A 12,097-nucleotide genomic window follows, 5' to 3' on the forward strand; every position below is an offset into this window, starting at 1 on the left:
GTAGAACAAAGATAAGTACAAACCAAAGTCAAGCCTTTATCATTTGGGGGATGTCGATTTTGAAGACAATTCTGTGACCAATTTTCTAGAAACATATGGTGTATGAATGCCTCAGAGAGGATCTAGGCAGACATTTCAGCACAGTGCAAATAGAGCTTCTCATTATCACTTACAGTTTCACTCACTTTTATAATTGTTTGCATTCAGTGAGGTGCAACTTGGGTTTACGTCCCTATTTTTCCAATTAACAAAGTTTAAAAAGTTATAAAAGTGTGTATGTTTATTAAGATATTTCTTGTTAATTAAAACTTGAAAGTGAAAGCTTGTTTTGCTCCTTTCTTCTCACAGTTTTTAGAAAAAATGGCATAAAAGGGAACACATAATATTTTTCCTTTGTTTGTTTTGTACCGAGTTTTGTAATGTCCTTTCTTCAAACAGGTTTGATATTTCCCTTTCTTTTTCATATGTTTATTTTTCTTTAGTATTATTTTGTTTTATTTTATTTTAGAGGTAGAAAAGAAAAGAAAATATATAGGAGGAAAGCTGAAAATAGAAAAAAAAATTAAAAATGAGACATTAGCACATAAGTAAGTAAATTAATTCAAAATTGTACAGATAAAACACACGTTTGAGGAATATGACACTGTATATATTTCAAAACTGGGTTCTGTGCACTAAATATACAAAATGTTTCTCTTTCATCTTTAGAGATTCTAAATACACCTAAGTGATGTGAGTATACAAAGTTCTGGTCATGTTAGCTTCTAAAAACAACGTTTTACATCTTAGTTGTGTCACAGGATCTAGCCCAATTAAAATTAATAAATGAATTTTAGTAGGTGTTCATAAGTGACCAGGTGAGGCAGTAGTTATGGTGACACAGAAGGTGGCTTTCCTGCTTTGTGCATATGATTTTGGTGTGGAGTTGGGTTTTTTTGTTGCTTGTTTGTTTGTTTGTTTTGTTATGTTTTGATTTTTTTTATTATTAATTTTAAGAAAGCACAGTGTTCAAGACCACAGAACGATTTGGTTTGGGAGGCACCTTAAAGGTCACTTTTTTCCAAGGCCCTGCCCTGGCAGCAATACATTCTAGTGCAGCAGGTTGCTTAAAACCCCATCCAACCTCCCTTGAACACTTCCACAGATGGGAAGGGTTCTTCTCCTGGCAAGTTCTCTGGGCAACCTCTTTCAGTGCATCACCACCCTCACAGTAAAGAATATTTCCTAATTTCCAATCTAAATCTCCCCTCTTTCAGCCTAAAGGCATCCCCTTATTCCATCACTCCTTGCCCTTGCAAACTGTCCCTCCCCAGATCTCTTGAGTTCCCTTTCGGGTACTGGAAGGTGCTAAAAGGTTTCTCTGGAGACTTTTCCACGCTGAAAAAATGAGGATGAATAGTTGCTACCTCAAGTTCATGACTTTGCCTGCACTCTATCATGTCCATTTAATAAATCAACTGGGGAAATCATCTGTATGAAGTTTTGAGAAGAAAAAGAACCTTAATATTTTATGTTCGGAGTAAAATATTAACTGCACCTACAAGTTTGTTGCCAGACATTCTCCAAGTGGTTTGTAATATATTACCTGTACTACACATCAGTGAAATCTTGTTCTTTATTGAAGCTTTCCACTCTCATTAAAGAGCATTTTTTGGGTTGAAGAGCATAGTTTTCCAGCATGAGCCGAAGTAGTTTCAGGGATTCTGTGTATAAAACTGGAGTTCTGGTGCTCACAAAACAGCCCCTCTATGCCCTATTCACTTCCATAGCTGCAGGAAAGGTGGGGATAAGTTAGAAGACAGAGAAGAGGGAGTGAAAATGCTGTTATTACTTTAATAGCCCCAGACAACTCTGTAAATGCTTCCCTGCATCTTCCTGCTACAGGCCTGCACTGCAAATTCTCCCCCACAGGATCAGCCCTGCTCTACATTGTCTCTTTCATTCAGGGAACTCAAAGTGCTTTAAAAGACATCACTTTCAAGGCCCATTAAAATCAGCGTGCATCTTTTCCACTAATGTCAAGAGGCTTTTAATCAGACTTTAAATTACTCCCCAGCTTCAACTGAGTTCTGAGCTGTTTCTTTCCCACAAATACAGTTTCCCTGCTTGAATTTCATTTCCTGCCTCTCCTTCTAATCACCTTTTTAGGGCCCTTCTATTTTTTCTCTCTCCTTACAGTTTATTTTGCAACATTTCCCACCATAGTGTCAGCTACAAGGTCTGCTTTGTCTTCCAGATCATTAACAAAGGCACTGAGAATAATCCCAAGTGAAAACTGCCCATGATACCCCACAAACTCACTGTAAGCAATGACCTGCATTCCTCTGTTCCCCACAGGATCAGTAAAATTCAAATCACAGATTCTCAAAATTTCTCACTTGTAGCTCATCAAGCTCATTCAAGTACCTTTATCTCCACAGAAAGATCTGTACACACAGAGACACACATAGATAGAAGTATCTATATCATATTCAAAAAATAAGAAATGTTGTATGGCAGAGCTACATAAAATTCATCTTTTCTACTGAATACAAACCACAGCTCTGTGCCAGCTACCACAAAGAAAGTTAATTTTATCCCAGCCAAACCCAAGATGACACTGCAGGTAGAGAATTTTCTCTCTCTGTTTTGTGTTTCTATGCTTCATATTCACCTTTAGTCAGACAAGAAATCACATTATTATTTGCCACGTTCTACACATTAACTTTCTATGGTACAGATAAAGCACTGCACTTTATTTTCTTAATTCTTTATTTGGGTGGAAGAAATGTATCTATTATTTTGCTGAGGCATATCAGTGCATGTGACCCTCAGAGCATCCTAACATCATGGAATAACTGGCACAGAGAGGTTTGGGGGAGCAGTGATGGTGTTTTGGAGGCATTGTGTGTGTGTGTGAATGAGCTGCCATATGGATATGCAGGCACAGGGGGGTCTCTGCAGGGGTCAGCAGCATAAACCTGGCAGTGCACCAAGGATTCTTCACCTGAACTGCTGGCAGTATGAGCCATCCTGGTGTGAATAACTGCTTTGCTCATTTTCTAATCATCTGCTCTGAGCTGAGAGCAATATCTCCTCGCTAAGTCTGCACTCTTTGTTCAGTCAGTCCTGTGAGAACTTTCTGCATACCATCAGAAAGGGGTAAATTTGGATTTAATCTCGCTCTCCACCTCATCCATTTCTAATTTAGTTATATGGCTATTACATGGGTTGTGTAAGTAAATGGCAGAAAAGTATTCCTGCCATGTAATTATATTTTAAAATCCAAGTAATAGCAGTTACTTTTATTAGCAAAAACAATTATCATCCCTCCTAGCATAGCCTCAGATAAAGAAATTCCTTGTAATGATCTTGTAATGACAGTCTTACATCCATGTCATATTGACATGAATAATAGATTTAATATTAAAAGAAAAATGATTAACTGTTTCTTCATTAAAAGAGCAAGGATTTCTATTTCTATTTTTATATCCATGTACTTACACTCAGGTATCTTGTCTCAGTAGCTGGAAAATATATTAGAATAATATAATGATTAACAAATTCCAGGTTTTAGCCTTTTAAACAATAGAACTCCAGAAGATGATTTTTTTTTTTTTTAATGAGGTGAGCTAATAAGGATTCAAGGCAAGTTTATAGAGATTTGTGCAGAAGTAGACATTGAGTTAACTCCTAGGAAACTGGTGAATGTAAGCTAATGAAAGGCTGCTGGGATCCCAAAAGCAGCAGAAATGTGCCAATAAGGGATTCTTGGCATCTAATGAGCCCTGCTTCTCTATACACCTAATTAACCCTGACAAAGTTCTGGTTATGCAGCTTGTGGTGGCAGAGCCAGCTTCCCCAGCAGGGTTTTAGGAACCTCTGTGGCAGAATCACCTGTTCCACATCACCTCGTTCTTGGAGTCAGAGCCAAGGGATGTGTTACACAACACTGTTTGCATGGAGTTTGTCACATAAAATGGCAGAATCTGATCCGGACATGAGGGATGCAAGGGGAGACCAAGCTCTGATTGTTCAAAAGCATGTTTCAGAGATGGGAAAGACAAACAAAGGGTGAAGCACAAGTGTGGATTTCCAGCTTAGACAGTTCCCCAAAGGCACATCACTGGAAATGGCCGGGACAGTCTTCCTACAGAGGAAATGCTGATGCCACAGTACCAGGAGCAAATTTGGAGTGTAACAACCAAACCTTGGCTTTATCCCTTTGGACAGCAAAACTGAAGTTAGTACTACTCTGATTCTAGCTCAAGGAGAATTATTAACCTCATGTGTAGCTATCAATATTAACTGTAAATTAGTGAACACCATGAAAGTGCTTTGTCCCAAAATTGTATCCTGGGTTGTACCAAAAGCCATGTGGGCACCAGGTCAAGGGAAATTTTTCTACTCCTCCACTCTGCTCTGATGAGACCCCACCTGCAGCTCCAGGGTCCCCATCACAGGAATGACATGGAACTGCTGGAGTGAGTCCAGAACAGGCCACCAAGTTGATCAGATGCCTTTTACATTCTTTAGATTTTATGATTCTATTCATTAGCACATATCAAATACATATGAACTTCTACAACCCCAAAATGCCAACAGTTTTTGCCTAACATAATGAATAATATTGAAATAGCTGAAAAAGATGCTTGTTTCCTTCAAGATATCTCTGTGTGCACATTAATGCAGAAGAAAACTCACATAGTTTGGCTGTTTCCTAGAATAGATAATCTAATATTGCATAATTCAAAGTAAAATGTAGTATATTATTTCTAAAACAGAACAAAGTTGAAAACTGTAGCATTTAAAAAAATAAACTTTGTAACCTTGTAAGTGTCACTATTTTTGTTTTAAGAAATTCTTGTTTAAGTTACGAGCCTCATTTTTAAACCTTCTAGGCACTTTTTCATTTAGGAAATACTTCACTTTCATCAAGTTATCCTGTGTACACATAATTTCATCATTATAATTGTTATTGTAATGGAAACATTTGAAAAAGCTGTAAGATATAGTCACTTTTTTTCATTAGAACTGCATGCATGCAAAGTGCATTCAGTGTCATGAGAATAAGATTATTATAAGCGTATAAAGCACAATATTGAAACATTTTTCCATACGTCACTTATCTATTTTATTTAACCTACAGTGTTATGACTTACAGAAAGGAGTGCAATATATCCATGGGGGACACAGTGTAGAGCTGTTTTAATTCATTTTATTAATACATCAATAATAAAGCTTACTGTGGGGCCAGCATTTCTGGTAGATTTTTTCTCATCTGTAGTAAAAGGTGAAATCCCATCCAGCAAAGCTCTCACTACAATCTGTGCAACACATTTTTGACTCCCTTCCTGACGTGCTTGGTTAAGCAGTCAACTCCCAGTGTCAGTGGAAGTTTGCCTGCTTGTGTGCTGGGAAAGAAAGGAGGAAAATCTTCAAGATATGGCCTCAGGTTATCAGCAGTGAAGTCTCTGCACTACCTTAGTGCCTCTGAACTCTAATTATCCTGAAGCTAAGCAAAGTTCACAGATCTGGCACTGGAGCTGAGCCAAGTCCAGTAGTCCTAACCTTAGCAAAGTTCTTGCTGAGGTGTGGGAGTTCCATTGGATGAAAAATTTCAGGGTCTAGCCTGCTCTCTTTTAACGTTGTGTGTGTTCAGCTGCCTGCACTCAGGAAACAGAGCACTGAAAGATCTCAGTCCCTTCACAGAGCTATGGTTAAAATAAATGTGAACAGCTCCTGTGGCTTGAAATATGAGACATAATTTGAGAGATGCTTTTGAATTATTTTTTGAAACCAGGTAGCCCAGTACTGCAAATGTTTGAAAACCTTCAAATGAGAGCTGTTTATAAAAAAGCTGCTTTCCTCACACTCTTTGGATTTAGATCTGAATGCTCATTTTTGAAAAAATAATGAGGTTAATCATGTCCAGATCCTGGGATCACTAACTCCTAGAAAGGACAAATCAATTGGTGATGAGGTTTTCTTCCTAAGATCAAGTGTTTAAATAAGCTTTAGTTAATGCTGCCTTAGCAAGTTTGTGAAAGGCAAAATATGGGAAATAGCTTTACTGTTCCTCATGGAGGCATGGGGACACCAACGTAAGAAAGCAGAACAACTAGAAATCTTTTAAATTTTGAAAAAATATGAATTCTATTCTCATTACTCTGTCAGGAAACACCTTTGTCTTGGTTTTGATTTGGGATTTTCTAAAAAATATAGTTTAAAAGTATAAATTAAACTTTTATCCAAGGGATGCATAAGACTAAAAATTTCTGCACATCTTTTGAAATTATCTGTTTAGAATACTGTACTACCCCAATTCACTTTTCACCATTTCCACATCTAAAAATATATACTGAACAGCCTCCTGCAGTCCTTCAAAAGATGCTGCCCTCTCTCTGTTTTATACAACACCAGCAAGGCTCCGTGGTGTGTACTTTCTTTTTAACTAGACCTTGATTGCATTCTTCCATCTCTTTCTTGATTTCTGCCTGTCAGTGACATATCTGTCATCTTTATCTGTGACTGAGATTTTCTGTTGCTCACATGATATTTCATGCTTTTGTTGTCTCTGTTTTATTCTTTGACTTCTTGAAATATTTTCTTCTTGTATGGCATTAATTCTTATGGCAGTTTCAAATGAAGAGTTTTGCCACTTCAGCATATTATATTTTCTTGCTTGAATGCTGGTAGTTTCCCTTTTATTTTCTATTGCTTTCCCAAACTCCTTGAGATCTTTCTTAAGTCCTATATATGAGTTATACTCACTTCATTGCTCTTCTTTTTATTGCTTGGTCAAACACCTTTTCAAAATGATGCCCAACTTTTCATTCAGAACTGAAGTGCAGGGGGCTTAGAGCCTCTCAGACACTGAAAAGATCATTCTCATTCAAGAGTAGCAAGAAACTCAATTTTCTCTCATTCTTGCTGCTGTAAAATAGAAAGGAGAATTATTTATCATTTTAATTGAAAAAGGTTCAGTTGCAGTGATCAGTGTCATTTGCAGGCTCACACTTTGGCAAACAGTAGAGGACATGGATACCAAACCTTCAGTCTGTTTAAATATTAAACAGTTTGAAAAGTGACAGAAGTGTACAAACAGTATTGTTACCTGTCTTCTCTGCATCCAAGCACATATTCATTTAAATTTTCCCACAGTCCTCAAAACATCAGGCAAAATTTCGTAATTTAGATTAAAATCTAGTCTCATAACAGCACAAGTTATAGTTATAACATTGGTACTTAGAAATAATAAAAAAAGTCCAGCCTGTCTTCTGTTGTTTTTAGCATTTTATCCTACATGTTGGATTTTATTGTCATTCTTGGTAGAGACCTGCTGGATCTGGCTTGTGAAATTAATGAGAAATAGATTATGTATTGCATACTTACAACTCTAAAATTTTATTCTCAAGAAATAAATATTCTTGATATAATAGAGCAAATGTAAACAAAAAAAAATCCACAAGAAAAATAATAAAGCAAACTCAACCCAGCTATGCCTCTAGTCTAGTATTTCATTATTGAATGATACATACTCATCTTTTATATATAAGATACCATTAAATTTTACAAGCAATTTAATGAGTTCTGTACAAGGCACACCCTCAGATATTTTCTGATAAGATTCTATTTTCAAAAGCATAAGACTTTCCTGACTTGAATCGTTAGCCATAATCTGATTTATGATTCAGCTGAAATGACCCATCTGTTTCTGAGAGCTAAGCAAAAGAAATGCAAAATAAAATAAAACATAAAATAAAATAGAACTCTTACATCAACTTTAATAAAGAAGTACTTTATCTTTTGTAGCATGCACTCTGGAGATCGTGAAAGAATCTTGAATGCCTGTAAAAATTAACTTAAAGTTGGGTATGTTATCCTGAAATCTCTCGTTGCCTGTGTTTGCATTTGATGTTTTTCACATAACTACATTAAAGTTTCAGTGCATTAAGAAGCTGCTACAGATCTAAACCACCACGGGAGGTAAACAAAGCCATATCTGCTGCTGTAACCCTCTTCCAGCAGGAGTTTGACAGCCAGCTGGACATGAGCCAGCAGTGTGCCCTGCTGGCCAAGAAGGCCAATGGCCCCTGGCCTGGATCAGGAATGGTGTGGCCAGCAGGAGCAGGGAGGTCATTCTTGCCCTGGACTCGACAATGGTGAGGCCACACCTCGAGTGCTGTGTCCAGGTCTGTCCCCTCAGTTTAGGGAGGACATTGAGACATTTGAGCGCATCCAGAGGAGGCAACGAGGCCGGGGAGGGGAACACAAACCCTGTGAGGAACGGCTGAGGGGGCTGGGGGTGTTCAGCCTGCAGAAAAGGAGACTCAGGGGTGACCTTGTCACTCTCTACAACTCCCTGAAAAGTGGCTGCAGTCAGGTGGGGTTGGTCTCTTCTCCAGGCAGCACTGACAGAACCAGAGGACACAGTCTCAAGTTGTGTCAAGGGAAAATTAGGTTGGATATTAGGTAAACGTTTTTTACAGAAAAGGTGATAAAGTATTGGAATAGTTTGCCCAGGGAAGTGGTGGAGTCACCATCCCTGGATGTGTTTAAAAAAAGACTGGATGTGCCACTTGGTGCCATGGTCTAGCTGAGGTGTTGGGCTGGGTTGGACTCAATGATCCTGGAGGTCTCTTCCAATCTTGTGTTTCTATGTATGAGTTAAAGGAATGCTGAGAAAAGGGAATCTATACTCATGCAATATGAAAAAGAGAGGTGAAGAGGAGTCAGGGAGAAGTTGGGGACAGAGATTAGATTTTGCTGAAAGAACAGGTCTCTCTCCCAAGGCAGCACACCTGCACATGCAATCTGCATCTGCTTTGGGAATCCAAGCTCCCACTGCAGTCAGTGGGTGCTCAGTCCAGCTGATCACATCTCATGCTTTTCTGGCATCACTCATTCCCCAAAGACATCCATGTTAGACTTCCAGGCATGTCCAATATTGGGATCTACATGGTAGATCCACGTCCTTCTTGGAGCAGCAACTAAATGCCAGTGATGGATATCACAGAGCATGTCAAATGGCCTAGGTGAAAACTTCTTCATTTGAGCAGCTAAAATATCTTTCTTTATTAGCTACTGGAGTGTTGAGAGCTGCTCATCAGATTAGGCAAAAGAGTTTGGATTTAGTAGCCAGAATGTAGACACATAGCACCTTTTGAATCCTGTAGGTTACCCGTGATCATAAAATGAGATATCTATGAGGGATCAGAGACTCCTGTGGTTTTGGAGCAGCAGCTGAATGTAAAGAGGAGCTCTGTGATGTGTCTGAAATGGGATTAGGTACATCTCTTTAAATAATTTAATGGGGCATCTGGCCCATTCCTGGGCATCTGCTCTCAAATCAGCTATATTCACCAACCTCATCTAACCTCACTGGTTATATTCCCACTGGCTGTAATGACACTGTCCATGCTCACATCTCGTCACCAACACATGCATGCAGCAGACAGGTGGATTTGTCTTTACAGAAGACTCTCACCCCAGAAAATCTATATGTTTGCTGACTTTGGAGCCCTAAGGTATCCAGGAGACTGAGAGGGGCATGTACATGAACACAAGGTGCACTTTCTCAGTGGTGTGTCCAATAGAGGATTGTAGGGAGAGGCACGGGTGTAAATAAATCTGAAGAATTTATATCTCAAAAAAGAGATGGGTCAAAATGGGGGACCTGCCCTTTCAGAAGAGGGGATATGCCCATAGCCCACACTGACTGAAAACAGATGTGTGCACAGCTCACTGTGTGTACTGGAACATGGGAACATTTAGGTATTTACAGTTTTATGAACATCTTATAAGTTTCTAATATACTGATCCATCTGTTACAATGCTGTTATTGATCCCTAATGCCTGGTTCACTGTTTGTGAGTTAATTAAATATTATTAACAGATAAAAACTTATTTAAACCTGAATCTGTTTAAATTCCATGAAATGAGCAACTTTTCCTTGGTGCACAAGCTCATAGAAGGGCATGACACTGATCTAAAGGACAAAACATTGTTTCATTGTTGGATGTTTATTCCACAGAAGAGATGCTCAGATCTTAATTGTTTTCCTGTATAAGTTACATCTCTGCAGCAGAAGAAGGTGTAAAAAGGTGTAAAAATTGAGTTCTTGAACTATGGGAAACAACTGAAAAGCAGTTTTATGGGGCTTGAATTCAGCCCCATTTTAATTATTTTGCAGTATGATGATAGAGTTTTTAATTACCCTAAAGATTTTCTGGAATACAGACAGGTAGATACTCCATTTGTTTCTGAAAAGTGTATTTCCTCCTAAGAGAATCTAAATCAAGGTTCCTAAAGATCTCACAACCTGGCCCTGTGAACTGGCAGTGTAAACATCTCAGTGACACAGGGGCTGGGTCAAAGTGTAAATGCAGACAGCATCAATAACATTTCTGGAAAGAAATTTCTTCCTCATCTGGAAGCCTGCAAGTAGAGCTCTGAGTTCACACAGAACACTGAAGGGCCATTTGTGCACTCAGTCTTTTATGATAAATCACTTATCCCTGTCTTTTCATTCCGAATTCCCACACTGTTCTTTGTCCTTACTGTACCTGGTGGTGACACTCTCATCAGGGAGCAGAAGATTAGAAGCTGAACATATGTTGCATTTCACGTTAATAGCTGAGGTCTCTTTAAACAAAGCTGATATGTGTGACTTTATGTCTGCCTTTACCTTTGCTTCATACAGTGCAAAAATGCCCAGGATACCCACAGAGCTTTGTTGTATGCAAGAACTCTATATTCTATAAAAAAAAAAAAAAAAAAAAAAAAAAAAAAAAAAAAAAGGAACTGTGCAAACTTCTGAAGGATAAATCAGAGCTCTTCTGAGAGCTATTTTGTTTCTAGCCCCTTGATAATTCCCTCAGTGGTTACCAAAGTACCTAAATGAATGAGAGCTATATTGAGACACGTCAGTATTAGCTGTGGAAAGTGTAGATTTAATCCAGGAATAAGTGGCACCAACCTATACAGGATTTAGAGGTTCTGTAAAGGACACCAGCTAATCTATGAATAACTCCACAGGAATCACATTCTAGATAGCCTCCAGGGAATCAACTGAATTGGCTCTTATTCCATTCAAACTGAAATTCTGACAGAGCCATGTGAACCCTAGAAGCAGAAAGGATTTTTAAAGAAATAGCAAAAGGAACCACAGGTTAGCTGCTTAATGCTTATATTTCCAGCTTTCTGTCATGTAGCTGCTGCATTTCTCCTAGGAAGGGAAAAGGAGAGGGAAAGAGGGGGCAGAGAAGCTCTCTCGAACAGATGCCAGAACACCATTAGACTTTATGAGATGTCTTGACTCCCCAGTGGACTCTGATGCTAGTTATGGAAGAGACTACATCACCATTATCCTGACCTTCTGTTGTGTTGAATAGAGTGACCTTGAAACGTCTTTGTACTAGACACTCTGTTGGCTGTTTCTTGCCTGGAGAGATTCATGGTTTCTATGAGAAAAACTATAAATCTGTCAAATTTCAGATGCAGGAATGCTGCAGACATGCAATGGGATTTAGACAATGTTCCTGCTTCTCTCACTGGATGCTTGTGTTAATGTAATCTGTTTGCTATGTGAAATGTGAATTTTAAAATGAGAGATGCCAAATAAATTTTTTCCTTCCTGTTTTTGCTTTTTTTTGTCCTTTTTCCCCCAAGATGGAAATACAAGACCAGCAGAAGGATGTAAATTTGCTTCATTTGTAAATAGTGATTTCTTGGTTGATATTACCTAGCTCCTGCCTGTGGGAAACAACATTGGTGTGGTTTTGGGTTCTTTTTCTTTTTTTCAGTTGTTCACATGCTGCACAATAGTTTGTTGATGAAAATCTCAAAGCGTGTTGTACTGCAGAAGACTTGGCATTAACATTCTACTGAATGCTGAGACTACCTCATCTAAGGATATCTATTTCTTAAAAAGAAGCCTGTTTGAATCTATAGTCAATCAAGAAAATGAACAAGTGTATTTAACAAGCAGTAGGAGGATGTTTAATCTACAGTGAAGAAATAAAATTTTCAGTCATTTAAAGCCATACATCTGCTCTGTTCAGCTATGAAGGACTGATTATCTTCTTAATACGAAGTCAGGAGTGTAAAGGTTAAA

The 12,097-nt window shown here is 38.4% G+C and overlaps 1 long non-coding RNA gene across 2 annotated transcripts in view; it reads right to left on the reverse strand.

Moving 5' to 3' along the window:
- Positions 1-1,653: 1,653 nt before the first annotated feature.
- LOC148225587 (uncharacterized) overlaps positions 1,654-12,097 on the reverse strand; it is a 34,379-nt gene continuing 23,935 nt past the window's right edge. The window contains exons 3-4 of one of the 2 annotated variants that reach the window (XR_015808594.1): positions 6,754-6,915; positions 1,654-1,769 (exon numbers count right to left, since the gene is read on the reverse strand). This is a non-coding gene — a long non-coding RNA (uncharacterized LOC148225587). Of the gene's footprint in view, positions 1,770-5,107; positions 6,916-12,097 lie in introns of those variants that run through there. The other variant, XR_015808591.1, reaches the window with a different exon arrangement.

This window comes from Sturnus vulgaris, chromosome 1, assembly GCF_052056855.1.
Source record: "Sturnus vulgaris isolate bStuVul1 chromosome 1, bStuVul1.hap1, whole genome shotgun sequence".
Taxonomy (NCBI): domain Eukaryota; kingdom Metazoa; phylum Chordata; class Aves; order Passeriformes; family Sturnidae; genus Sturnus; species Sturnus vulgaris.